Below are 25,020 nucleotides of genomic sequence, written 5' to 3' on the forward strand. Positions count from 1 at the left end.
ATCCAGACACAAAACATTGAATTAAACCAACGTCCAACCTGTTTTCATCTCAGTATTGGCCTTCACTGCTGAATTCTCTATGTGCTCCCTGAGGGCAGGTCCTTGTCAGCCTTGTTCATCTGCATTGTGGCTAAAACTGGGGGAGGAGTGGGAACTGCTTTTGTCTAAGATTAGACTCATTTTTGTAACAAAAATATATGAATTCTAATTCCTTATATACCAATTCACATTTATTCCCACTGAATCTCAAAACAACTCTGAAAGATAGATTTGCAAAAGATATTTCCCCTTGAACTTTCAAGCAAGGAAACTGAGACTTGGAAGGGATAATATATCACCCAAACATTCATAGTTTATAAGTGGTCAACGTGGGACTGGAATTAAGTGTTTTTTTTTTTTTTTCTTTCTAACTTGAAGACCTTGTAGTCTTTCAACTATACCATCAGATATCCTAAGTTTGAATTTGAGCTTCTCTGCTCATTGACTGCACAGAACCAGTCAGAATTATTATGAGGATGAATACATAATGAGAGCACCTAGCTCAGGACCTGAAATTAGAAATGCCTTTAAACTGTGAACTAAATCTGAATCTAAGTGGCCGAGAGACAACAGGACAGAGTAATATTTAGTTAAACAAGTGCTCTTAAAAGGAAAGTTCCAGCTATCTAAATTTCCTGATTAATTAAAAACTAACCAAACAACTTTATTTCAGAGGTTTCAGATACTTCTTTTGTGTTTGTTTTAATAATGAATCACTTACCTTCCTGCCTTAAGCAGTCAACTTAAGTGCATTTTTTTCTTTAAGCTTGAAGCTTTAGTTTGGTGTTTCTGAGCATTAGTAACTCTGAATTCTGTTGCCCAAAATTGTATGTAAAGAAGATGTAAGAGCCTGAGCTTACTGTAAACAAGCCCCAAGGTCCATCTTATTATTTTTAAAATAAATCTCTGATATCAGTTTGTTTGCTCAGATTGACTTTCTTCATATGCTATGAAAAAAAAAAAATCCAAGCAATTAATTGCTCAGTTTGGTTGGTTTCATATGATTAATCAAGGCTTTACTATACTGAACAGATAGAGGCCAAAGGGTAACATTTCAAGAAATGGTTCACTGATACTACATGTGTTTTAACTGAAGGATCCTGTTTTGAATTTTAGCGTGTTCAGACTCCCAGCCTTGGATTAAGTTGTTTCAAAAGCTCAGGGTAAATTTCCTCTCAACAGCAAAAACCCTCCTAAAACTATACAGTAACTTTCATTTTGAAAAGCAAACTAATTAACTAATTTGGGATCTAAAACCTCAAAAGTTTCACTTGGATCCCTCATTTATCAGAGTTCTAGGAATCTTCTGTTGCTGGATCCAGAGACCTCCACACCCAAGCCATACAATGGCTGGACAGCAGGAAAGTGAGGATTTAGTGGAAGGAAGGGAAGGAGGCAGGATGAGACAGAGGGAAAGGAAAAGAAAAAATATACATAAAGAAAAGAAAAAGTAGGAAGGAAAGTAAAAATGTTCAAATACTTTCTCTGTATAACCTCGAATACTTGACATAATGATTTCAATTTTCAAAAGGACCTCATAAACTAGAGAAGTTATTCTTATAGTATAATCCTCAAACCAGCAGCATCAACATCACCTGGGAACTCCTTAGAGATGCAAATTTTCACTTGCCATCGCAGGTCCACTGAATTAGAAACTTCAGAGGTGGAGTCCAAGAACATGTGTTTTTCTACCCATAGTGTGATGAACCCTAATGTTTGAGAATCACACAAACTAGAGAAATTTCAAATATAGTTATAAGATCACAAGAAGTGTTATATCCTAGGTGTTAATTAGGACCAATGAAAAATCCCAGTTCTTGTGTTGGAATAACATTTTTCAGCAGAATATTTCCATTTATTGAGGCACAAGCAGAATAAGGCACAGGTACTTAGTTAACTATAGAAGATGCCAAGTCTAAATGGGGTTAATGTTAGAAGCACAATGTCAGTGAGCAAACGCTAATGAAAATAAAACAAAAAACTAGGAATCGAATGAACAATCACCACTTTAACAGAAACAAATAACTGACAAGAAGACAAGATGCGAAATAAAGACTTGTCCCGGGTCGTCACAGATGCATGCAGCTGGGCACAGACTCATTTCTGACGGAATTCCTATGAAGGCTTGAATCCCAGTCCTTAGTCTCTACCTTGCAGTGATGGACAAGCCCTAACCAGTCTTGAAAAAATAAAGCCCTGCAATCCAAGATTTGATATTGTCACAAACCTTCGTAGAAATAGCAGTGCCAGCTAGAAAATTAGCAGCCCTTCTCATAGGAGTGTATTAGCCGTCCACTGTGCAGCCAGAATGCTTCTGAGCTGCCCTGATACTGAAGTCCTCCACGAGCGCTCAATTTACGTATCTGTAAAAATAGCTATGTGACCCGATTTTACCTAAGCTTCACCAAACTGTCGGTCAGCATGAGACCATACTGTTAACAATATCCTAAATTTCTTGCCCCATTCTGCATAACACATACAGCCACCTGAAAATTCCCTGCTAATCCTACCCACCTCCCATTGGGTATGTCTAGAAATTCACATGTACATCTGAAATGCATGTACTTTCCTCTGTGCTGCCACTCCCCTACCACAACCCAAATCTATTGCCACTGTGGTAGCTATGTCTATGAAAATTCTGTTTCCCAAAGCCCCCAGACTTGTAAACCCTCTAGGTGCCTTTGGTACAGATTTGCATGTAGAGAACATGAGTCCAGGTGATCACTGAAGATCTGGAGGCATGTGAGACAAACCAGCGGGCGAAGAGGAGAGAAGGGAGGAGAAGAGAAACAATCAAGGGTGGCATCATCAGGAATAAAACTTAGGGAATGGAATAAATTAAATGAAGTGCTATAGGAAACTGAGGGGGAATTACAAAGTACACAGATTTCATAGAACCAGGAGAAAGCTTTGCTGTACAAGCTAAGGGATGAAATAGCTTTAAGAAAGGAAGAATGATTGGCCAATAAAAGCATTAAACTGCAGAAAATTCAAGTGGTATCACTTGAGGGGGTGGATTAGAAAAAGACTATCATTTATTGATGGCAGATACTTGATGAATCTTGCAAAAGCAATTTTTGAAGGATGATGAGTTGGGGTGGGGGTAGCAGAAATTAGTATTTAGCGTGTAAAGGAGCAAAATAGAAGTAGGAAAGAGTGGACAGTGAGTAAACTCTATTATTTCAAGAATTATGGTAGTGAAGGGACAGAAGAAAATAAAGTGTAGGGGAAGACCTTTAATGTAAGTGATATTTAGAGATGTTTCTAGGCGGAGAAGGGAAAAACAAAACTTTATAGAGGGGGTGATTGAGGAAGGAAGAAAGAGACAAACATCTCCAAAATATCAGAGAGGAAAGAAAGGATGGGTGTGGGCTATTCAAAAGTCCAGAGGAGTTGGGAGGGAAGCTGAGAAAGTTTGTGCCTGAAAGTCACAATTAATATTCTCAGCAGAGTAAACATTTTGGATGTTCTTGGCACCAATGTTCACTGGAAGCTAGGGAGTTGGCGGAAATTATTTTAAGACATTAGACCAAAAAAACTAACTGCCTGGCTTAATAAGGCCACAAGGATCTGACAAATATCAAAATGATTAAGAAAGGCTGGAGGGAAATAGAAAGAGAGACGGTTGGGGCAGGGATAAGAGGGAGAGTCAGGAAAGAGCAAAAGAGGGATGAGGAAAGAGAGAGGAAAGGAGAGGAGGAGGAGAGGGAGGCGGGCAAGCGGAAGAGGTGAAAGGGGTGGAAAAGAGGGAAAGAAACTGCAGAAAGAAACAGATGCCATCTCAGAACACCGAAATGTCTCATTTTGTGCTTAAATTCCTAGAAAGGGGAAACTAAACAAAGACAAACTCTTAAACGTTCTTGTTGACCAGCTGGCTTTCGACCAATGATAAATTCTAGGCCAGAGGTTTGGTAAAAGCTAATGCAAACCAGGGAGAGCACTTAGATCACAGAAGTAAATATATTCCCAGGCTGGACAGTTGTGGAGTATTTCACAGGGGAAATCATGAAAAATGTTGCTTGTAGCTGCAGTGCACATTATTTATAAAGGTCAGGAAAAACACACGATAAGGTATAATTTTCTTGTCTTCTTATTACAAATAAACCTGTACACAGTGAATACGTCATTCTGAGCAGATACGAGACAGTTGTGGTGCTGTGACGGTTTGTTTTTCCTTTTGAGTGCATTCTAGCCTAAAGCAGATCCCAAGGTGGTCCTACTTCATTTGACAACTGCCTTTGGTTTCACACTCTGTCCAAGGTAAAGATTGCTCTTTCTGCAGTGCGTTTTCAATGCTCCAGTGGAGAACTGCTTTAACTCTCCTCCTCTCCCCCAGACCCTAGTGAGAGCTTCCCTGGACAGTCATCTCAGGCCTAGAGAATCCTCGAATTGGGTGTCTCCCATCTTCATGACATTTGGATTTTTCTCCAGTGACTATGAGCAGTTAAAAGTGTGGGCTGTATTTGAAAAGTGGCATAGTTCCATGGTTTTAAATACAGGGCTATTAAAATAAGTACTTTCCTAACCATCAAACACATTCTGAACATATTATTGCGGTAAGGGTTGAAGTCAGCATGGTACAAAGGACCAAACTAGATGGGTTGTGGAGTCAGATATATTTAGATTTGAATCCACTTTCTAGCTATATGGCCTTAGGCACTCCACTGAAGTTCTCTGCATCTTAGTCTCTGTGTCTGTAAAATGTTGTCCATAATATATCTATCTCAGGGTTGACAAAAAATTAATCGATTAATAGTCAATCTAAAAAAGAAATGAAAATTTTTATTTGAGCGAACCTGAGGATTATAACCCAGGAGACAGTCTTTCAGAAAGCTCTGAGGATTGTTCAATGAGGTAAAAGTGGAGGCCAGTGTGTATATGAATATATATATGACTTTGGAGAAGTGGTATGTGCAATCAAGCACACATCCTGGTGGAAAGTTACTGCTATTCAAGAGGAACAGATACCTTAGTTAATGGTTTTAATGCTTTTCTAAGAATGGGAAGACACAAGAAAGTGGACTCATAAAATGTTCTCCTGAAAATATCTAACTATATGAGGGCCAGTTCTGCCAGTTTTCCTGGAGCACAAAGTGCCTCATCCCAATTTTTGCCCTGAAATCTTTTCCGGGTGTATAGTCAGCAACTGCAGTGGACAATGACTTGACTCCTGTAGAACTGGATGGTGGGCAATATTCTTTATTTTAGAATCCCCTCTCTTTCAGTTTTAATTTCAACCAAGGTTTGGGAAGTATTTCATGATCAGTTTGTTCCATGGGGCTAGGACTGCTCACTCCCATGTCAGGCAAGGATTTCACTGATAGGCCACTTGATGTGCTGTGGCTGGGCTAGGCCCTATTAACAGTAGCCAAAAGCCTCTGGACCACCTCTTTTACTAGTCTGTTAGGGTCTAGGAAATGGTTCCTCCTTGTTGCTTCTTCCCATATCTAGAGTTACACTATTATAATTTTTCATCTTATAGAACTATATTTTTGCTTAATTGTTTCAAGTTGCTTGGTCATCATGATTTTTATTGGAGGCTCAGCCACACATTTGAAACAAGAAACAATAAACCTGCAAAACAGGCAGAATACAAGTGATACAGCTAGAAATATTAATAAGGTCATAAGCAAGTATTTTAGCCAAGAACTTCCATGAGGTATGGCCCAGTATCTCCTCAGGTCATCTGACCCAATCTGTCCTGCACCAATCGCTATCTTTAAGGGAAATAACATGGGAGGTGAGGTTGTAATAGAAAAGAACAAGTCTGACTCCAATTAGATCAGTTCCTTTGGCTTTAACCTGTGCTCTGTTTCCTAGTCTCAGTCTTCCTGGTTCTGCACCGTTTGCAAAGGAATGTTGCCTATAACTTGAAATACACAGGAGAGCCTGTTCTCAAAGCTCTAACCTTTAAGAATATTAACACTTTTCATTCATATAAAGATAACAAGTTGCAGAATAGAAAGTAACATTTGTTTTGTTGGAGGTTTTACAGGGACTCTGTGACCTGACCCATGTAGACAGCTGCAAGAACAAAGGATTCCAAGAACAAAGAATTCCTCTACACCAAGAAGTTTGCAACAGCCAACCACACCCCCAGCCTTTTTTAGTATAAAAGGAGCTCGAATGCTGACTTGGGGAAGATGGTTCTCCAGGACATTAGTCTGCCATCTTCTTGATTTGCTGGTTTTCCAAATAGTCACTATTCCTGGCCCCAACACCCCATCTCCTGATTAACTGGTCTGCCGTGCAGCAAGTGTCAGAATAGAGAAGAGCATGATCTGCTTTATATTTTAGAAGGATCTCTCCAGCTAATGTTTGAAGAATAAGTTTTAAGAGGATGACTTAGAAGCAAGATCAGGTAGGATGTGATTGCAAAAAGCCCAAGCTAAACGTGTTTGTTCACTCATTTTCTCACTCTTTCTCCACAGCTGTGATAAAAGGCAGGTGGGTGTGAAAGTGTTACTGAGTCCAAACTTGTTCTCCTCACCCCACAACAGGCTAATAAATCAGGAGACGAGGTGCTGGGGCAAGGAATAACGATTTTATTTGGAAAGGCAGCAGACTGAGAAAATGGCAGACTGAGGGCCTGGAGAACCATCTTACCCAAGTCAGAATTCAGGCTCCTTTTATACTAAAAAGGGGAGAGGGTGTGGTTAGTCATTGCAGACTTCTTGGTGTCAGAATCCTTTGTTCTTGCAGCTGTCCACCTGGGTCAGATCATGATATTCCTGTAAACTTCCAACAAGACAAATGTTATTCTCTATTCTGCAATTTTTTATTTCTATATCAATGGAAAAATGTTATACCTTTAAAGGTCAAAGCCTAGAGAATGTGCTATTCTTGTATATTTCAGGCTATAGGCAACATTCTTTTACAAAAGGTACAGAACCAGCATGACTAAGCATAGGAAACTGAGCACAAGGTTAGAGCTAAAGGAACAGACCTAATATGGAGTCAGATTTGTTCTTCCCTATTACAAAAGCATTGATAAGTTATTAGAGTCTATTTACACTTTGCAGATAAAGCCAGCTGGCTTTTTTTTTTTAATGAATCTATGTTCATTAGATTTAGGTTTCTAAGAGAAACAGAAATTAAGGAACACTCCAAGTGTTTTACTGAGCTTGGAAAGACCAGAGATGTTTGAGAGTGAAGAAAAGAGGTGGACAAATGTGTGGAATTCAGAAAGGTGTGAATATAGAAATGGATTTCCCTCCTGTCGCCTGCAGTCATTACATAGCTCTCAGCCCGTGGAATCCAAAGGTCTCAGGTAATGTTAAGATGTCACCTAATTTATAAAATCTGAGAGGCCCCACTGTGCCTTCCTAAAGCACATTGTCTTAAATATATATTTTAACTTGTAAAAATTATATTATTGTGTAGCCATTTAATAACATCAAATGCATGATGTCTCCCCCAGACAAAAGCACAGCAGGAATGGGAGCATCTGTGTCTTCATTGCCTTGGATTTCCACCTGTATCCAGGAGCTATGGCAAGTGATAGTGGCAGACCATTTTAAATGAAAGTGGACCTCCCAAAGCACACCAAGTGAGACCCAAGTCTATAAAGACAGCACTTGTGGAAGTGACAGCCAAGGTGCTGAAGACAAAAAGGAATGTCTTGGATTGCTACTGAAGTCTTTTACCTGCTGCTTTGAAACAATGAGGCTAAGAAACCCACCCCTGTCCAATGCTGCCAATTCCTCTTTCCTGACAAAGCAGTGATTAGAAGAGCATAAGCAATTAAAAAGTAAAACATTACCAATGCTTTCGTGGATAAATTGGGGAGGGAGGGTGAGGGAGGAAGATTACAGAGTATGCTTTTTCACATCAACTGCTTTTGGGGGTGATTTTTTCAACCATGAGAAATTCTCATTGGGGAAGCAGGGCTACCAGTACAAGGTCCTAGGTGGTAACCTTTTATGACTTCCTCTGCAAAAAAAAAAAGAAAAAGGATCGAGAACTAGGGGGCTGCTTAGAAACATATGTTCTTCAGGGAGTCTTGTAAGCCTTGCTCTAAACTCTGAGCCAACACAGCTGTGAGGGAGCAGAGGTCAAGACTTCACAGAAAGCCAGATGCTGCAGTGTGCACATATTGTTTTACAGACATATGTGTGTATGGATATGTGTGTATGGATAAATATATACATCGGCATGTGTATGTATACACTGGCAACCCCTCCTCCCTACTTTCCATCCTTTTAGGTAAACTAAAGGAGGAAGGGAGGATTTCCTGTAAAAACAACGTGTAACCCTCTTCATCTGGTTAATGTGTTTGGCTGGACTCAATGTAACCAAATGAAAAGGAGGAGTAGGAAGAAAATTCAGTGATAAGACAAAAAAGTTCACAAAGGGTATTTAGTCCAACTCAATTCAATTCCTAAGTACTATTTTTTTATACTATTCAATCTAATTCAATTCAATTCCTAACTACTTATTTGCGTTAGGTACCACATGGGATGTAGAAATAACTGCAAGACCAGTCACTCTTATCCATCTGTAAGCAGTGTGACTTTGGGAAAGGTAATTAACTTCTCTGGTGAGATACCTTTGAATAAGTGCATCCCCATGTTCTACCCTCTACTACATCAGAGTCCTAACAGAGATACCCACAGTATGACATGGTAGAGAAAGCAGTGGGCCTGGACTCCAGCCCCACATCTTCACTGTGTTATTGTTGCCTGTTCATCTCACTCCACTTCTCCTTCCCTAAAACTATCCCTGGAAAGAGATGGTTTCTTCATTGTGAAATGAGATGAACGGATTAGAAAAAGGGTCATGAAATAATTGCTTATAAAAGAACTGAGTGGGTTCCAAGTATTCCAACAGTGAGGCCCCTGCATAGAGGAGCAGCTACTCTCCACCATTGCCCCACTGTGGCCTATGACAATGTGGCCTGATCTAACTTTTCAAGAAATATTGACTATCTGTGTTCTTATTTGAGATTAAACAATTTTTAAAAGACTCTACAATACAAACAAAATATATCTGGAAGCCCAATCCTTGCCCACATGCTTCCAGTTTGCAATCTCAGGATTAGATTTCTTTTAATTTCTTTTAACTAAAAAATAGGTGAGTATATGGCACAACTGTCTCAAGAGTGTCCAATAGATTTCCTGCTGCTGGCAGAAACTGTGAATACTTGGTCTCCAAACTGGGGCCATCCAAGGGTCACTCACTCCTTTGTCTAAAGCACTTCTGAAGCAGGGCTGCCTAATTCCAAGTCCAGGGGAGTCTCTAGGCTGTCTTGTCATTCACAGCTCTAGGGAAGGCAGAAATACTACACAGAATTTACAAAAGGAAGTCTCCTGACCTGGCCTGTGAGTCTTCTCTCAAAGTCTCTGACTCTATACCCACTTAAAGAATTGAGGGCTCTAGTTCTGGAGACTACATTTGCTTCTACAGGTAAAGCCCAGGAACCTAGAAAGGACTCAGCAGCACTCGGATTCCTAAAGATCTAAACATTTTGTGTATTAATATTGAAAAGTTGAAGAAATAGAATCTATCATTATAGACCATCTGCCACTCCTTGTGATTCAAGGAGCATTCATATAACCCAATGCAGGGAAACCACACCTAACATAAGAAAAAGGAAGCAGAACGTTGTCACACTGGCAATGATTGGATATAAGTATAATTAGATACATGGGAGTGGACGATACCTCCAAAAGATGGTGCTCAAAGTCTTCCTTTGATTTTAATCAATGTATATTTACTTGATTCCTTCTTATTAAATGCCATGCCTTCCTGCCTTTACACACCTAAAAGTCTAGAGAGATAGACATTGCAAAATGAATTATTTTTTTAAAAAAAATTTAAGTAATAGAATACCAAATTACAGAGAAAAAGTAGTTTCATGGGATCACGTCATCTAGCTTGGGTGTGGGGGTTTACTTAAGAACATTCTTCCCCCTTCTTTTCATTGGCTATCTCTTACTCATTACTTAACAGAGAAATCAGTTACGAAGAGAGAGGAGAAAGGAAGGCAGATTCCAGTTACTGAGAGATGGAGAGACAGTGGATTAAGGAAGAAAGTGGATGAACTAAGGGTTGAGAGGCAAGTATGGATAAGATGGAGTACAGTCTTCTAGGGCACGTTAAGACTTTATTTCAAAGCCCATGGGAAGCCACTAAAGGTTTTGAGCAGTTTTTAGTTTATGATTTGTTCTTTTTATTCTGAGGAGGCTTTCTTCATAGTCCCAGTGGGAGAAGACAGTGGTTTTGTCTGGGATAATTATAATGAAAATGCAAAGAAATAAGTGAATTTGAGAAATATTTAAATTTGCAATTTTTATATTAGCATAGACCAACCTAAACCATAGCATGTGCTTTGCAATTTGGGTTGCTTGATTTTGTGTACTATCATATTCCACATTCTTTCACATTTCCAATATACAATTTCCCCCCTGTGGAATATTAGACAAATTAGTGGATTCTCTGGTTATGGATATTAACATATGATAGCCTGTTCAAACTAATCTTCTATATTTCATGACATTTTCTTCCCTTCATTTTTTACCTCCCCAACTATCAATTTACTAGAACCCAGATGTGAAAAAATAAAGTAGGGGAGAGTGTCTCTTTTCTTTTTGTGTTAAACTTGGTTCAACATCAACAACTTGGGTACAATATTACAGAGTTTTGTAATGATTTCTGTATTTTAATATACTTACAACACTGGCATTAGGGCCATACATGAATATAATTTTGGGAAAAGCCAGGAGATAAATTAAAGAAACAGGTTTTTGGGTTCTTTTTTTACATAATCAGAATCATCCTTCCTCTTCAATGCCTACCTCTCTGTTACAAAGTGGTGCTTAGCTTTGTCTTTCCTCAGGATGAGTTAATTCCCAAGGAAGCTCTCACTTGTTCACGAATGTAAGATTTTTTGGTAAGACTGCTTTCTACCAATTCACCTTTGATCCTCAGTAGGGTTCATAAGGCAGGCTCAAGCTAAGACCCCACTACTCAAGTGTGTGACAATCAGAAGACTTATTTACTTTTAAGACATATCCTGAATAAAGACATCACATTTATACAATCAAGCTGAGTGTTACTCTTTATATTCAGTTTTGTGTTATAGGGGGAAAATTGTGAAAACTTTTGAAATGAATCAAAAAGATTACTAAGTATTCCATCTGACTCAACTTTTAGATTATCTCAGTCTTTCATTGTCTTCAAGCTACTTTACAATTCTATAAATTTTAGAGAACTGAAAATAAGGCAAAGAATTCTTGTCCATCAAAGTGGAAATTACATCCAGTGGAATGCAAGTGGTTATTGCCCTATGGTTAGTGAATGATTTTACCAGTTTTCCATCTATTTGTAATTTTTTCTGTATTCTTGATGTTTATATATTTGTTCTTTGGATTCATCTTTGAATTGGTTGTAACATCTTGTTAATTAATGAGTTAATTAAAAATCTGTGACCCATCTTCATTTTACATGTCATTATCCTACCCTTGAGAGAAAACAGCCTTTAACAGTGGATGTTCACTTGCGTTTCTCATTACTACTATATATATGATTGGTTTGAACTCCGAATATTTTATAATATCTGTCTAAAAACTAACAACATATTATTAAATTTAATTTGTTATAAATCTATTTTCCATCCCCTCCCTGCCTAAATCTCTAGAATAGGGGTTGGAAAAATTTCCTTCTGTAAAGGTCAATTGGATTTGTTGTCCATGCAACATGTCTTACAGCTACTCAACTCTGCCATCATAGCACAAAATAAGCCATGAACAATATGTAAACAAATGAGCAGACACTGGCCCAATAAAGCTTGATTTACAAAAATGAGCAGTGTGCTAAGTTTAGACTATACCTGGTCTAGGGTATCTGTCCCTTGACTCTCATACTAGAGAAACAAGTTACTACTGCCCTTGCAGTTGGGAAGTCTTAAATGCACTTTGGAGGAAGAGAATGAAACATGCCCAGTTTTACAAACTCCTCGAAAGGGGGAATACTGTAGGAAATGGAAGGAAATGACTGTGAGATTTTCTTCCTTTTTTTTAAACATGCTACTCATTAGTATAGCACAATGGCATTCTTTTCTTTCAATCTAAAATGCCCTGTTTCATTATGATGGTGGATTAATGAGATACAATGTAATATGTGTTTCTCATTTATCTTAAGTATAGACATTGACCGGTAGCTAGCAATTTCTGTAACTCATACTAGAGATAGACTATTCATTAGAGAAAGGAGGAGCAAAGTGAAAGAGGTAAGAAGAAACATATCACACGATTATACATTTCTGAATAAAGGCATCCCTGTTTATAGATCAAAAATAGTACATTGAATATATTATGTTATATCTTTGTAGTCCTTTTCTCTGGGTATATTTTTCTTCAATATGATTGTGATGATATTGTATATATTATTTTGTGTGTCTTTTTGCTAACAAGTATTTCCCATATTATAAGCTTTTCATTGGGTAATTTTAAATGACATTTTAATGTTCTCATTAGAGGAGTGTACAGTTGTTTATTTACCATTCTGTTCTTCTTGGACATTAAAGTTTTTATCAATTTTTAATTATGATTTATAATGAATATATTAGTATGCGTTTTCATATTGTCTTTAACAGTTAAGGGTAGAGTGTTAGCTGTAGAATTATTGAAACCAAAGTTATTAACATTTTAAGGTCATATGAACCAGTAAAGATAAGTACGTGGCGCAGAATTCTACCATAAGGAATTTTTGCAATTTATTTTACATTATAAAGGATATATGAATATGGGGGAAATACAGAAAAATATAAAATGAAAAGTGAAAGTATTCCTTACTCCTGATCACCAGTCATAACCTAAAGATAATAAGTCTTAACCATATATTGGAAAGCTTTACAAGAATTTTAATGTTCATAGAAATGTATACACAGCATCCTTTCTAACCCCTACTAAAGATATAATATACATGCTGTTTTCACATCTTGATTAAAGCAGTAAGAAATGATTTAAGTAATCCCATACTGAAAGAAATGAAGGTTATCTCCAACTTTGTACTATTACAACGATTCTGCCGTGAAAAGCTTTATCTACATTACTTAGAAGACTCAACAGAATACAGCTGAACCATAAATTCCTAGCAGTTAATTGCTTGTTCCAGTTTTAAGAGCAATTTTCAAATTGCCCTCCAGAGAGGTTGTACCAAACTACAGGTATATTCTAGAGGAGAGATCTTAAATCATTTAAACAAAATAACATTTATCGAGTCCCCAATCTGTATACGTTATTTTTGGCTCGAGGAACGCACAATGGCTATGACATGGTCACTAGTTTATCAGTATACCAGATTAGCAAACTATGGTCCACAGGCTAAATTCAGCCTGCCTCCTATTTTTGTAAATGTTTTTGTAAATAAAAATGAGACTCATTTAGGACTTCTGACCTTCAGAATGTAAAATAATAAATATATGTGTTTTAAGTCACTATGTTAGTGTCAATAAGCTATAATGGCTGTAGGAAACTAATGCAAGGAATGAAGATAAAAAACAAAGTTGGTTACTGCTACTCCCTATTATATCTAAGTTACATATGTGTTAGGGGACCATATGGTCTATGCCAATTATATGAGAGGGGAAATTCTCCTAGCAAAGGATATCACATGTTGTATTTTATCATTCAGTGAATTTGCTTTATCTTCAAGGAAACCTCTCCCAATTCTTGCAAAGTGGACTGGGCTATTTGCTTTAAAATTCAAGCTGCTACTGGAGAAGGGGACCTCTTCTGACACAGCCAGCTTCATTCTGTTGAAGGTTCCAAAACAGTTTCCAAACCAAAGGCATGACCAAGGAGAAATGAGAATGTCCACTACTAAATAGCTTTTGGAATGATGTCATCCCTCTCTATGAAGTTGGCTGATTTCTTATTCCTAAAGCAAAATTATAACACCATCTGAGTCCTGGGAACTCAGGACAGCAAACCTCTGGGTCAGCTCTAGGAACATTTCATTAGTTTACAAATTGTCAGGTTTTCTTTTGGAGGGGAAGAGCATAAAAGCAATGGTTAACATCAGAATGACTGAAATAGCTGTTTATTTGCTTGAAAACAGAAGATAATCCCCAGCTCTCCCTCTGGCAGTCTCAGCTTGAAGTTGCTACCAACAGAATAAACAGAGATACTTCTTACATTGTGTTCTTGGGAAAATATTTACATGAAGTAACACACCGAGTCCTCTCCTGTCTGAGTTCAAACTCTGAGTCTCAGAGAGACTTCCCCTGGTCCTGCCTGTGTACACACGTTACACACATACACATATCTTTCATATATGTGAAGGGTCCATCCACTTCACTTAGTACTAGCCTTTTGACTTTGTCTATTTCAGCTAATGAAAATATGAAAAGATTACCTTTTTTGCATTCCTCCTCTAAAAACACGAATTTTCCTAATGCACACCTTTAGATAAGTCTGGAACTGTGAGAAAGAAAGAAAAACACAAAAAGAATACTTGAAGATCTTGTCTTGCTGTACATGGAGCTTTAGCATGGTTCCTTCCCAGCATATCTGGCTGTCAACACCACCACTTACAGCAATTTCTACACCATCACTCCTCTTTTGCAAATATCTGCTCAGTCCTAAAACTTTCCTCAACAGCCTGATAACCCACAAACTTTCCTCTATAATATGGTTATCCCTAACTGTTGTCTAGGGCTGAGGTATCACAAATGAGAGTGGGTTCCCCAAGACAATGTCTCAGGATTCTGGTAGGCCAATCCTCCTAATTACTTAACTTCTATAACTTAAGTTTACATTTGAACTGCCCCCAAGATAACTAGGCACCTCCCTTGTTTAAATTCATTCACACATTCTGTTTTATTGTATTCTATTCTGTGGTAAAGGGTCCTAAATTTGTTTTGTTACTGACTTGCCAAGAATGGCTCTACAGTTTTCATGTATGTCAAAATAGAAGACTTTTCCTCTTTATCTATCATTTGCACAGCTCAGTGTAGCAGGTAATGGAAGAATCAGCTTCTCTTTCTACTCCAGTCGTAACTCATTAGACCACATCATAGGTCTGAAACATTTAACTGTTTAACATACTAGCTGTGAGCCATGCACATGGTAGATGTGCAGTAAATGTTTTCTTTGGTGACTTAATTTTTCTCTATAAATTCTTTACAGTGAAAAGAGTCTCTTCAACATCTTTTCTACATGACTTCCTTAGTTGTAAGAAATTCTTATTCAATATAGTGGAATAACAAAAACACATTGGAAGTTCATTTCTTAATCATGTTAACAGTACGCAAGTGTTCCTGGTGGGCAGGTGGTCTTCTGCAAGTTTCAGGAACCTACAGTTGTTTCATCTGCAGACTAAGCCGTCAGACAGGGGCTCAGAACCTTCTGCATTCTCTGGGAAGGTGGGGAAGAACAGATGGAGAAGTGATATCCATGTCTCAGTTAACATGGCCTGAGCGAATATACCTGTGCTTTTGAATACCCTTCTTCCATTCCCTTTCATCAGCAAGAACTAGCCACTTAGCACCACCTAGAAATAAGGAAGACTGGAAAAAATCCAGTTCCTGGGTGTGCAGCCACTTCTTAGCCAACAATTCTAAATATTAAAGGGAAAGCATGGATCTTTGATGATCAGTTAGAATGTCTGCCATAGAATTCAACTTACAATTGACAGAAGCATATGTGTGTATATGCACATAAACACACATCTCACATAGGATCTTTTATATATTTGTCAACCTCATATCACTATTGCAAAAAGCAATGTGTTTTATTTTACAAGCAACTATAAATCCTTGAAGCTCATCCAAATCTGTAATTGTCTGATAAAACCTTTTCCTCAATTCAGAATACAAAATATGTTCACATCTGTTGTAGATTCAATTATTGGCCTTGATTCTTCAAGCCTCTGCCATATAACTTTTCACTCCTCTACTGGAGGAATATACTTTCTGCCCCTTCACTTTGAGCTTAGCCATGTAACTTCTTTGGTTAATAGGATGCTAGAAAACATAACACAAGGAAGGGCTTCAAACATACTTGGGCATTTGAATATTCCCTCTGGCACCTCTACCGCACCATTGGAAAAACAGGCCACAGCTAACCCAATGGTCCAAGAAGGATGAGAGACAGGTAGAATGGGGCTGCTGCAGCTAACCCAGAGATCTGCAGCGAGAAGCAGGGTGGCATAGCTGAGCTCAGCCTAGATCAGCTGAATTCTGGTGAACTCATAAATCTGTGAGCATGCTTATTGCTGAATGCTACTGAAATGCCAAGTTAGTTGTCATACAATATTTTGTGGCAATAGCTAATCGGTACAACATATTTCATTCAGTTTTAAAATTTCTGCTTAAGAACCAGCATTCCCATATTATCACAAAATCACTTTTTCCCCTCTCTGGGGACTTTCTCCACTCTGAATTTTCCAAGAACATCTGGACGTATATGTTTTAAATGGTGATGGATTAGCTGTCCTTCGAAATGCAAGGTAATGAGAGAACTGAGAGTGAGAGCAGCCCATTACTGCGATTGTTGCTTGCTGCCATGAACTGTTGCTATTGAAGACCAGCACAGTCTAAACACTTGTGATAACAGTCTTAGTGTGGATTCCTGTACTAACCATACAATTCTTGAGGTTTGGCTTTTGTGAGTGTTAATCTTTATTCCTATGTATCTCCTTAGCCACTGTCTACCAAGCATACCTCCACGTCAGTACGGCTACAACCTCAGCGTATTGTGTTATAACTGGCCCTCTTCCAAAAACCTTTGGGCCCATGTTGGAGACAAAGTATATAGATAAGACTCCTTATGCTTCTCTGGGCCTTTTCAGTCAGCTAAGTCCATTCCAAACCATCAGAGAGCTTCTAATTAGGGGAAGATTAAGATATAGGAGATGCTGATAGTCATCTTACTTATAGTCATTGTCATCTCTGCACATTTTATCCAGCCTTCTCCAAAGTCCAGCTCTGGATAAGCAATCAGTATTTTGAGCATTTATGTTTTCTCAAGTCACAAAAGTTCTGTTATACCCTTTCACAATGTATTTATACATCTGCTCCCATTCCCATGATTGCTCCATACTAATAACTCAGCTCCATGCTAAGGTATTGTCTCTATCTGTGAGGAAAGGGCTGGCTAGTGCAATTTATAAAATTATATCCCAGATTCATTATATCTGACATTATACCTAATATTGTATTTTAAATATTACTGAAGGGAAAATCACTCAGGAGAAAGCCCATGTAACATGGGAGTCTTAGGATTTACAGAAAGTCAGGGCTTAAGGTATCACACTCACAAATTGTCTGCCAAAGTCAGTCTTCAGCCAAGCATCTTGCAGATAGATGTAGCTGAGCCAGCAATGTCTTTAGGTAGGATTTATCCTCTCGGTTTTTAAACCCCTGTCATGCCCAGCTCCTTAGAGCAGTTTCTCTGTTTAGAAATTTCTGCTTTCCTTTATCTGTACGTATCTAAAAGCAGTTAACTCAGGATCTCTGTTACATATCAGTTCTCTCACTTCATAGATGGGGAAAGTGTGGTCCAACTAGATGATGTGGTTTAAATAATGACTGGTAGAGTCACAGGTGGAATCCCAGCCTCTGGACTCTGAATCCTGGACCATATACTAGGATTCAGAACTCTTACACATTGAGAAATGAATTGACAGGAGTTGAGCTCAGAAGCTATTATTCTCATTCCAAGGCAAAAATCAGTGCGTCCAGGTGTCAGGCCGGCTAGCGTGAGAGGATGATGGAAAAGCTATGGCAAGAGGAAGGGAGAAGAGGCCAATGGGAAGAGAAACAAGACTCTCCACTTCCTCCTCCAGGACTGAACAGCTGCTGAGGGATGGTAAATGTTTCCTTTCTGTAGTTAACTCCGAATGAACTAAAGGCGCCAAAAATACAGATGAAAGAAAAAACATGTAGACATTAAAACTGACTCTCTTTGCCCAAGTAAAACAGATGGCTGGAAAAAAGTCAAAGAAGCTGGGTCAAAGACTAAATGGGTGGTCCCAGGGGAGGCTGAGATGTTGTCTTAGAGATTTGTCTAAACTTTGGAAAGTAATCCACAATTAAACCAAATTAATTCAGATGGCCCTTCCTGGGGGCTGCTATCAGACTGGCTGAATGCGGATCTGGGGAAAGAGACTGTTAGTGGAGGAAGTGACTTGAAAGAAAGCAAGTGCCTAAAGAATGTGCCAAAAGAAATGGGAACAAGAAACCTAGAATACCTTGTATCAGTGATTCCTGTTTCATATTAAGGAAGAGATAAAAAAAAAAAACTCCTATTAGTGGCCACATATCAAGTGGTAAAGAGAGAGAAAACAAGAAAAAGAATTTACGCAAATTTTATAGGGTACATGTTAATACCATGTGTTTTGGGATCTCAACAACCAGCGGACTGGGGAGAGAGGAACAATCTGGGATTAGAGAGGAATATGGGTTAACTGGGCTTTCCCCTCCTACACAAAAGGGGCAGTGATGGCCAGTTATATAAATCTTTATGATTAAGGGTGTCTAATATATGGTCATTGATCCAATAGGTCAAAGCTGGTAGATGACGCAAGACTACAGAAATCTCCAAGAAGCAGTAATTCTGGAGGCTGGTGGGTGCTGTGGCTATATTGAAGAAGAGCTATAGTTTGTAATTGGGGAGAGAAAGAGGGCGAGGAGAATAGGGTCTAGCCTCCAGGAGAAGGTGCAAGAGAGTGATGGTTGCATGGTTTAGGTATCAAAAATCCAGACTCCAAATCAGAACTGGACTTATCAGAAAGGACTGGGATAGAAACCTACATACTTGTACTGACTCCAAACCATAGGGTTTATAGTATAATTGCAAGCTGGCAGCATCTGGTGAAAACTGGCCTATAGATACATACTATTTCATTTGGCAACCAAAATTTTAAAAGCATGAGTTCAGAAACAATATTTCTGAATCAGGAGTTTTTCATACCCCCCCCCCAAAATCTGAACCTTTGGTTTCTCTTTAAAAATTATAAAATTAAGCAACACTAGTCTTGGGATTTGTTGGGGGTCCAATAAATTTCATCCTTGTTTTTCTCCTTTGAGTTTATGAATAAATCGAAAAATTAGAAAGGCGAAGGTAGGCGAAGGTCAAAATGTTTCATGTTGTGCTCACAAAGTCTAAGATGAAAGATGTGACTTAAGTGAGCAGAAACTGGGCTTCTTAATGCCAAACTCCAGAAAAAATCAAGCTTATTCCCCTAGTCGCAGGCAACACTAGACTGCTGCAGGCCTTCCCATGTGGGGATCTGACTCTTTAATGCTCACCACATGGAGGGGCAGACTAAAGCATGCACCTTCTCACACAGGCACATTCCAGGCAGAAAAAGCAAGAAAGTGGCTGAGCTTTGAAGTCCAGGTCCTCCTCCAAATTGAACTAACTTGAACAGTCACTTACCTCTAGGTAGCAGTGCGTAAGACCATGGAGAGCGGCCAGGAGGTCCCTCCACTCAGAGAAGGGGGAAACGAGGTTTTCTCCTCACCCCTCGACCTGCACACACTCCTCATGTGGCAACAACAGCTACTGGATCTGTAGAAATTGAACATAGGTTTTCCAATTCACTGCAGTCCCTTCTGTGCACTTCTTAGCCATAACACAGCCAGCCTGCTTCACTCATGTACATTACCTGCCTAGCCACTCTCGTATTCATTTGCAACCACAAAGTATTGTCGTGTGTTGTCAATGTGGTCACCACACCACACAACTGGTTAGTGAAGCAAAATTGTTCCAGCTCCAGCCTCTGGTTGGTGGGACCTAAGAATCTGAAAATAGACTTTTATAGGTTTGTGGTCTTCAGTAGAGGCAGCTGAAATAAACTGAGTCAAGTTGGGATGTATGCTGTGGTTACAGTTAAAACTGAAAATCTATCCACATGATAATTGACTTTGCTGGAAATGGGGGCTAAAAACACACTGGGGAAACACAAAACTTGAAGCAGAAAGTAGAATGCAGATGAGAAGGAGGGAAGAAATAAAATAGAAGACTCAAAGATGCATGCCCCTCTTTACTTGCCTTCTTAAGGCTCTCACCTCATGTCATTCTAATGGCCTCCAAGTTTATCTCATGTATTCTTTACGGCCTGCATACAGAGGGCACTCATTACATTTTTATTAAATACATGAACAACAAACCAAGAAAGATGTCTTAAGGGAGAAGCTGAGTAGGGTAAGTGATGAGGAAATATTTTAACAAAGAAGAGGTTATTGCTGATCTCGTACAGAGAGGGTAGACGTCAGCTGATGGCATGTGAAATAAATTCCAATTCCTTTGCAAAACCTTCCCTGATCTTCCTACCATCTGAAACCAAAGCAACCTGATCAAACCCTCATCTGTGACACCACTGTTGCTTACAGTGTATAAATATTTATTATACTATATAATTTACTATACAGAATAAATGAAATGGTGATTTACATATTAAAAGCAGACTTACTCCTCTTAAAAAAAATTACATTCAAGAGGAGGGAGACAGACAATACACAAATAAACAAATGAGTATATAAAACATAGCAGGTTGTTACAAACGCTTTGAGGCAGACTAAAGGAAGATTTGGAACAGAGAAATAATATCCTATGACCGTTCTGGATACCCTACTGGGAACAGATACTAGTGGGGAAAGATTGGAAGCTGATAGACCAGTTAGAAAACTACTGCAAGAGATAATGACAGTTTAGGCCATGTGGATAGTAGTGGAAGTGCTAGGTTTTTTTAAGAATATATTTTGATAGAAGGACAATGGGATGTGCTGATGGTTTGGATGTGGGTTATAAGAAAAAGAGAGGGGCCAAGGATCCCAAGATAGCCTGGGCAGATGGTTGAATGGAGTGCCCAATTACTGAGCAGGGAAAGAATGTGGCTGGAGCAGGTTTAGGTAAGAGGAAACACCCTTTGGTAATAAATTGTTGGCTTGTCTGCTTCCTGCACTGTTTTATGGACCCTATATGACAATAGTTTTGTCTTCTTTCTCTTTGTGCCCACAATACCTAGGTACTTTGTCTGACACAAAAGAGGTGCTCATGCATTTCCTTAATGTTAGATATAGACACGGATTTACTTAGAAACATACAATATTTTTATTTCTTGAATTCAATACTGTGAGCTCCACTGGAGGCAGGGTTTTATTTTGTCACCACTCGGCACAAATGCTGAATAAACAGACTCTTGTTCTGTTCCTCCTACTGATAGTCCTGCCCTCTGTATCTGGTTCTGGTTAGTCTGAAGGAAATAAAAAGTAAATTAATATATGTTTTTGGCATATTTTTATCACTCAATTGATGAAAAGTTGCTTTGGAAAATGATATTCATATGTATTATTACCAAATGATAGTCATTAACACTGGCAAATCTAACAGTTTCAGATATCAAACTCTCCCCCTGAACTTTTGGTCATTACATGTCCTTTTCCCATTTTACTTCTCCCCTAATTTTATTAAGAAAGTCACTAGAATGTCAGGGAACACTTCCAAGCACTCAAACGTGTTCTTGTGGTTTAAAAGAACAGATATCTGGCTCTGTTTTTAAATCTTATTAAGATGCTAAACAAATTATTTATTGAACTGATTCTAATTTTCTATAGTTTAAAAATCACTTTTAAACATCCATCTTTGTCCTGGACAGTGGCCAAGGCTAGCAAATGCATCTCAGCTGGGGAACAAGCTGCCACTTCTTCCTTTAGATCCTCTTTCCACACTGGAGGTTGGTTCACACATGGCAAGGAGCTAAAAGTCAGACCTGTCCTTGAATCTTCCATTTGTTTTAGGGCAGATTTTCTAAATTGCCTTTTCCAGAACTCTACAATCTATAAAAATTAGTTTTGGAAATTGTAGTGTACTCCCTCTGAGAGATTAATAATGCATTTAAATACCCTGTGGTTAAAAGAAATCAACTTTAAATCCATTGCTTCTCAAACCCACATGACTGCAGAATGCTTTTTATAAAGAAGCATCGTTAATAAGTTGTGAAAAACAATGGGTTACAAAGTTCAGATTTGTGAAAGCTCGTCTAAAAACTTAGGCTAATATATATTTTATATATATATTAATAAATATATAATATTTACTAGTCCTCTTTCTCATCAGCTCAAGTTTTCTGGACTCTTTCCTTCACTCTCCCCTACAGAAAATGAGAACTCTAGATTAGACACTGAAATCTCCACCATCTACAGAGTGGGATAGCAGGGGAAAAGTACTGGTTTGAAAGGTGTTTCAAGATTTTGTCTTAGCACTATCACTTGCTACTTACGTGATTTTTTGGTAGGTCTTTGATACTTGACCCTCAGTTTTCACATTTAAAAAACCAGGAATGATAAGCTATACCCTACTCATCATACGTGACAGCTATGAGAATTAAGTGTATATTGGAAAAATTTATAAAGTCCTACAGATTATACAAATGTAAAGTATAACTGTAAAATTTCCAGAAGGATTTTTTCATTATCAATATTGTTCAAAAGAGGTATAACGTGAGCCACAAATGTAATTTTAATTTTCGAATAACTACACTTAGAAAGCAAAAAGAGAGATTAAATTAATTCTAACAATATATTTTATTTAACCCAATCTAAAATATTACCATAAACCAAGCAATTATAATCAATTTAAAAGTAATGAGATATTTTACATTCTGATTTTTTTTGTACCAAGTCTTTGAAATCCAGTGTGTGTATTAAAACTTATAGTGCATCTTATTTCAGACTAGCCACATTTCAAGTGCTTAGTAGTACATTTTGCTAGTGTGGCTATCAGCACAGCTTTATACAAAATTTTTGTCAGCAGAAAACCAGTTCATTTGTTCCAGTAGATTCCAGAGCAATAATTTTTGCATTACTGTAATCCATTCTGGAGGGTTTATAGGAGAATCCATTTTCTTGCTCTTCACAACTTTAAAGATGGTGACTGTATTCCTTGGCCCATGTTTCTCTTCCATCTTCAAAGCCAGCAATGGTCTGTTGAATCTTTCTCACATCATATCACCCCAACACTGACTATTCTGCCTCCCACTTCCACATTTAAGGAGCCTTGTGATTACACAGGGTCAACCTGGATAATCCAGGATAATCTTCTATTTTAAGGTCAATTGATTAGCAACCTTAATTCCATCTGCTCCCATAACTCACCTTTAGCATGTAACATAATGTATTTATAGTCTCTAGGGATTAGAACATGTGCATCTTTGGGAGGCCATTGTTCTGTCTACCACACTTTCCTTGTGAAACATTATGCAAATTGTCCTTCTCTGGATCTGGTCAAAATCTCAGACAGCTTACATGGATGTTTCTAATTTCTCTGTAATTAAGAAAAAAAATCCCCAACATATATTTTCAACATTTTAAACTGATACTCAATTTTAACTTCTCCTATTTCTCTGACTAGTCCTATCATAGGCCTGGAAATCTGGAGTGGGTTGGGAGGCAGTCTATGGTTAGTTTCTATTTACTTCTTGACTGCCTCTTCCCCATATCAATAGTCGCTGTTTCCCACCTAGCGAGGAGCACGAAGGAGCAGCACTGTTATACAGGATTGAACCTCTGGCACAGATACCCTTCAATGTCAGATACAATTGCTGGCTCTTTGTTTCACTGGGTGTTTGTGTGAGCTCCTTATGATCTTTCACCAGGAACCTCCACCTACAGACCCCATGATATGGTCAGTGCTGCCTGTTCAGTTGGATGCCACAACTTCCCTCACAGTCCTGGGGTTCTAGCATTACTTCCTCTGTTGGGGTCACCAGGGACCTCCAGGCAGTTGACCCCAGGCTAGCTCCCTGCCATGGTGGAAATGTAGCTTGCTCCCCCACGCTGCCCTTAGTGTAATCCAGTCATAGCTTAGGGCATTTAGACTTTCAAACTCCAAGTGATCTCCTTAAAAAAATTTTTTTCCGCTGGCTTAAATCAAGACAGAAGAACGCTCCCACCTTGGGAGATATGGAACAACAATAAAACATAGAAGTAACACTTTTTGAAATAGTCCCTCTTGCTTGCTTCTTCATAGTCAGCCTAGAATTGGATAGTGAGATAAGACTGAGTAGAATTTGTTATTATGAATAGGCAGTCAAACTCTCAGCTTTATGGGATGGTTTTTTAGCACCTACTGAATTGCTCTTGGCCTTTGGTGTCTCAATGGAAATTGAGATAGATTTGTATCTATAGACTGTAGTAAAATTCTTTATATTTATGCAAGTATAATAGGGCATGTAAACAAATTGCTTGGACATAGATACTTTTAGTGAAGGAAGTCCCACTGCAAGGATGTTTTTTGAGTCCATTGAAATATAGAAAACTTCTGTTTTTATAACTAAGGAAAGAGGAAGAACTTTAGTATGGAGCCATGGAACACTGAAAGAAGTAGGAGAGGTAAGAATAACAAAGAGGAGGAGTTCCTGTCCCATTCCTAACCCCTTGTTCTACTCTTCTTCTTCCCTACTATTTAGAAGGGCACTGACCAACAAATGGAGCAGATATTTTGTTGGAGACCCTGGTCACAAACAATGTTCATCTGGGGCCACATTGGGCAGAGTGGAAAAAAAAGACACTTTTTTCATCTCTGCTTAGATAGAAGCTAGGACGGCTTTAGCACTCCAAGAACTGGTAGCCTCATAAATGGGAGATAGCACTTCAGATGTGGACAGTGTTATCCCCACATAGGCACCAAAAGCAGTTGCAGTGGGACAAGCAGCCCACATCAAATCTGAGTAAAAGGAAGATGAAGTAGATCTTGCCAGCTGACTGCATGCTAAGGAATAAGTAAATGCCTATATGCAAAGGTAGGAAGCTTAGTGATATAAAGTTAAGATAGGAAATTTTGGGCTATTGATGTCAGTGTAGCTCAATATCCTGGGAAAGGGTAAGGACATTTGGGGTAACTAGGATGTTACAGTTTACAATGGACTTATTGTATTATTTGAAGTAACTAAAAAAACAGGAAGATTTTTAAGCCAGTTGGATAAAAAGGCAAATTATGAAACTATCACCCCCTAGGTATTAAAATTGTACTA

The 25,020-nt window shown here is 38.4% G+C and overlaps 1 protein-coding gene across 3 annotated transcripts in view; it reads right to left on the reverse strand.

Annotated features, from left to right (window-relative positions):
- The window catches only part of LOC116659869, a 422,086-nt gene that overhangs the window by 177,557 nt on the left and 219,509 nt on the right, over window positions 1-25,020 (reverse strand). For 2 of the 3 annotated variants that reach the window (XR_004315229.1, XR_004315230.1), the window contains exon 8: window positions 14,398-14,462. The gene's annotated coding sequence lies outside the window, so the exon portion shown is untranslated. Of the gene's footprint in view, window positions 1-14,397; window positions 14,463-21,054; window positions 21,244-25,020 lie in introns of those variants that run through there. The other variant, XR_004315231.1, reaches the window with a different exon arrangement.

Source organism: Camelus ferus, chromosome 25, assembly GCF_009834535.1.
Source record: "Camelus ferus isolate YT-003-E chromosome 25, BCGSAC_Cfer_1.0, whole genome shotgun sequence".
Classification (NCBI taxonomy): Eukaryota; Metazoa; Chordata; class Mammalia; order Artiodactyla; family Camelidae; genus Camelus; species Camelus ferus.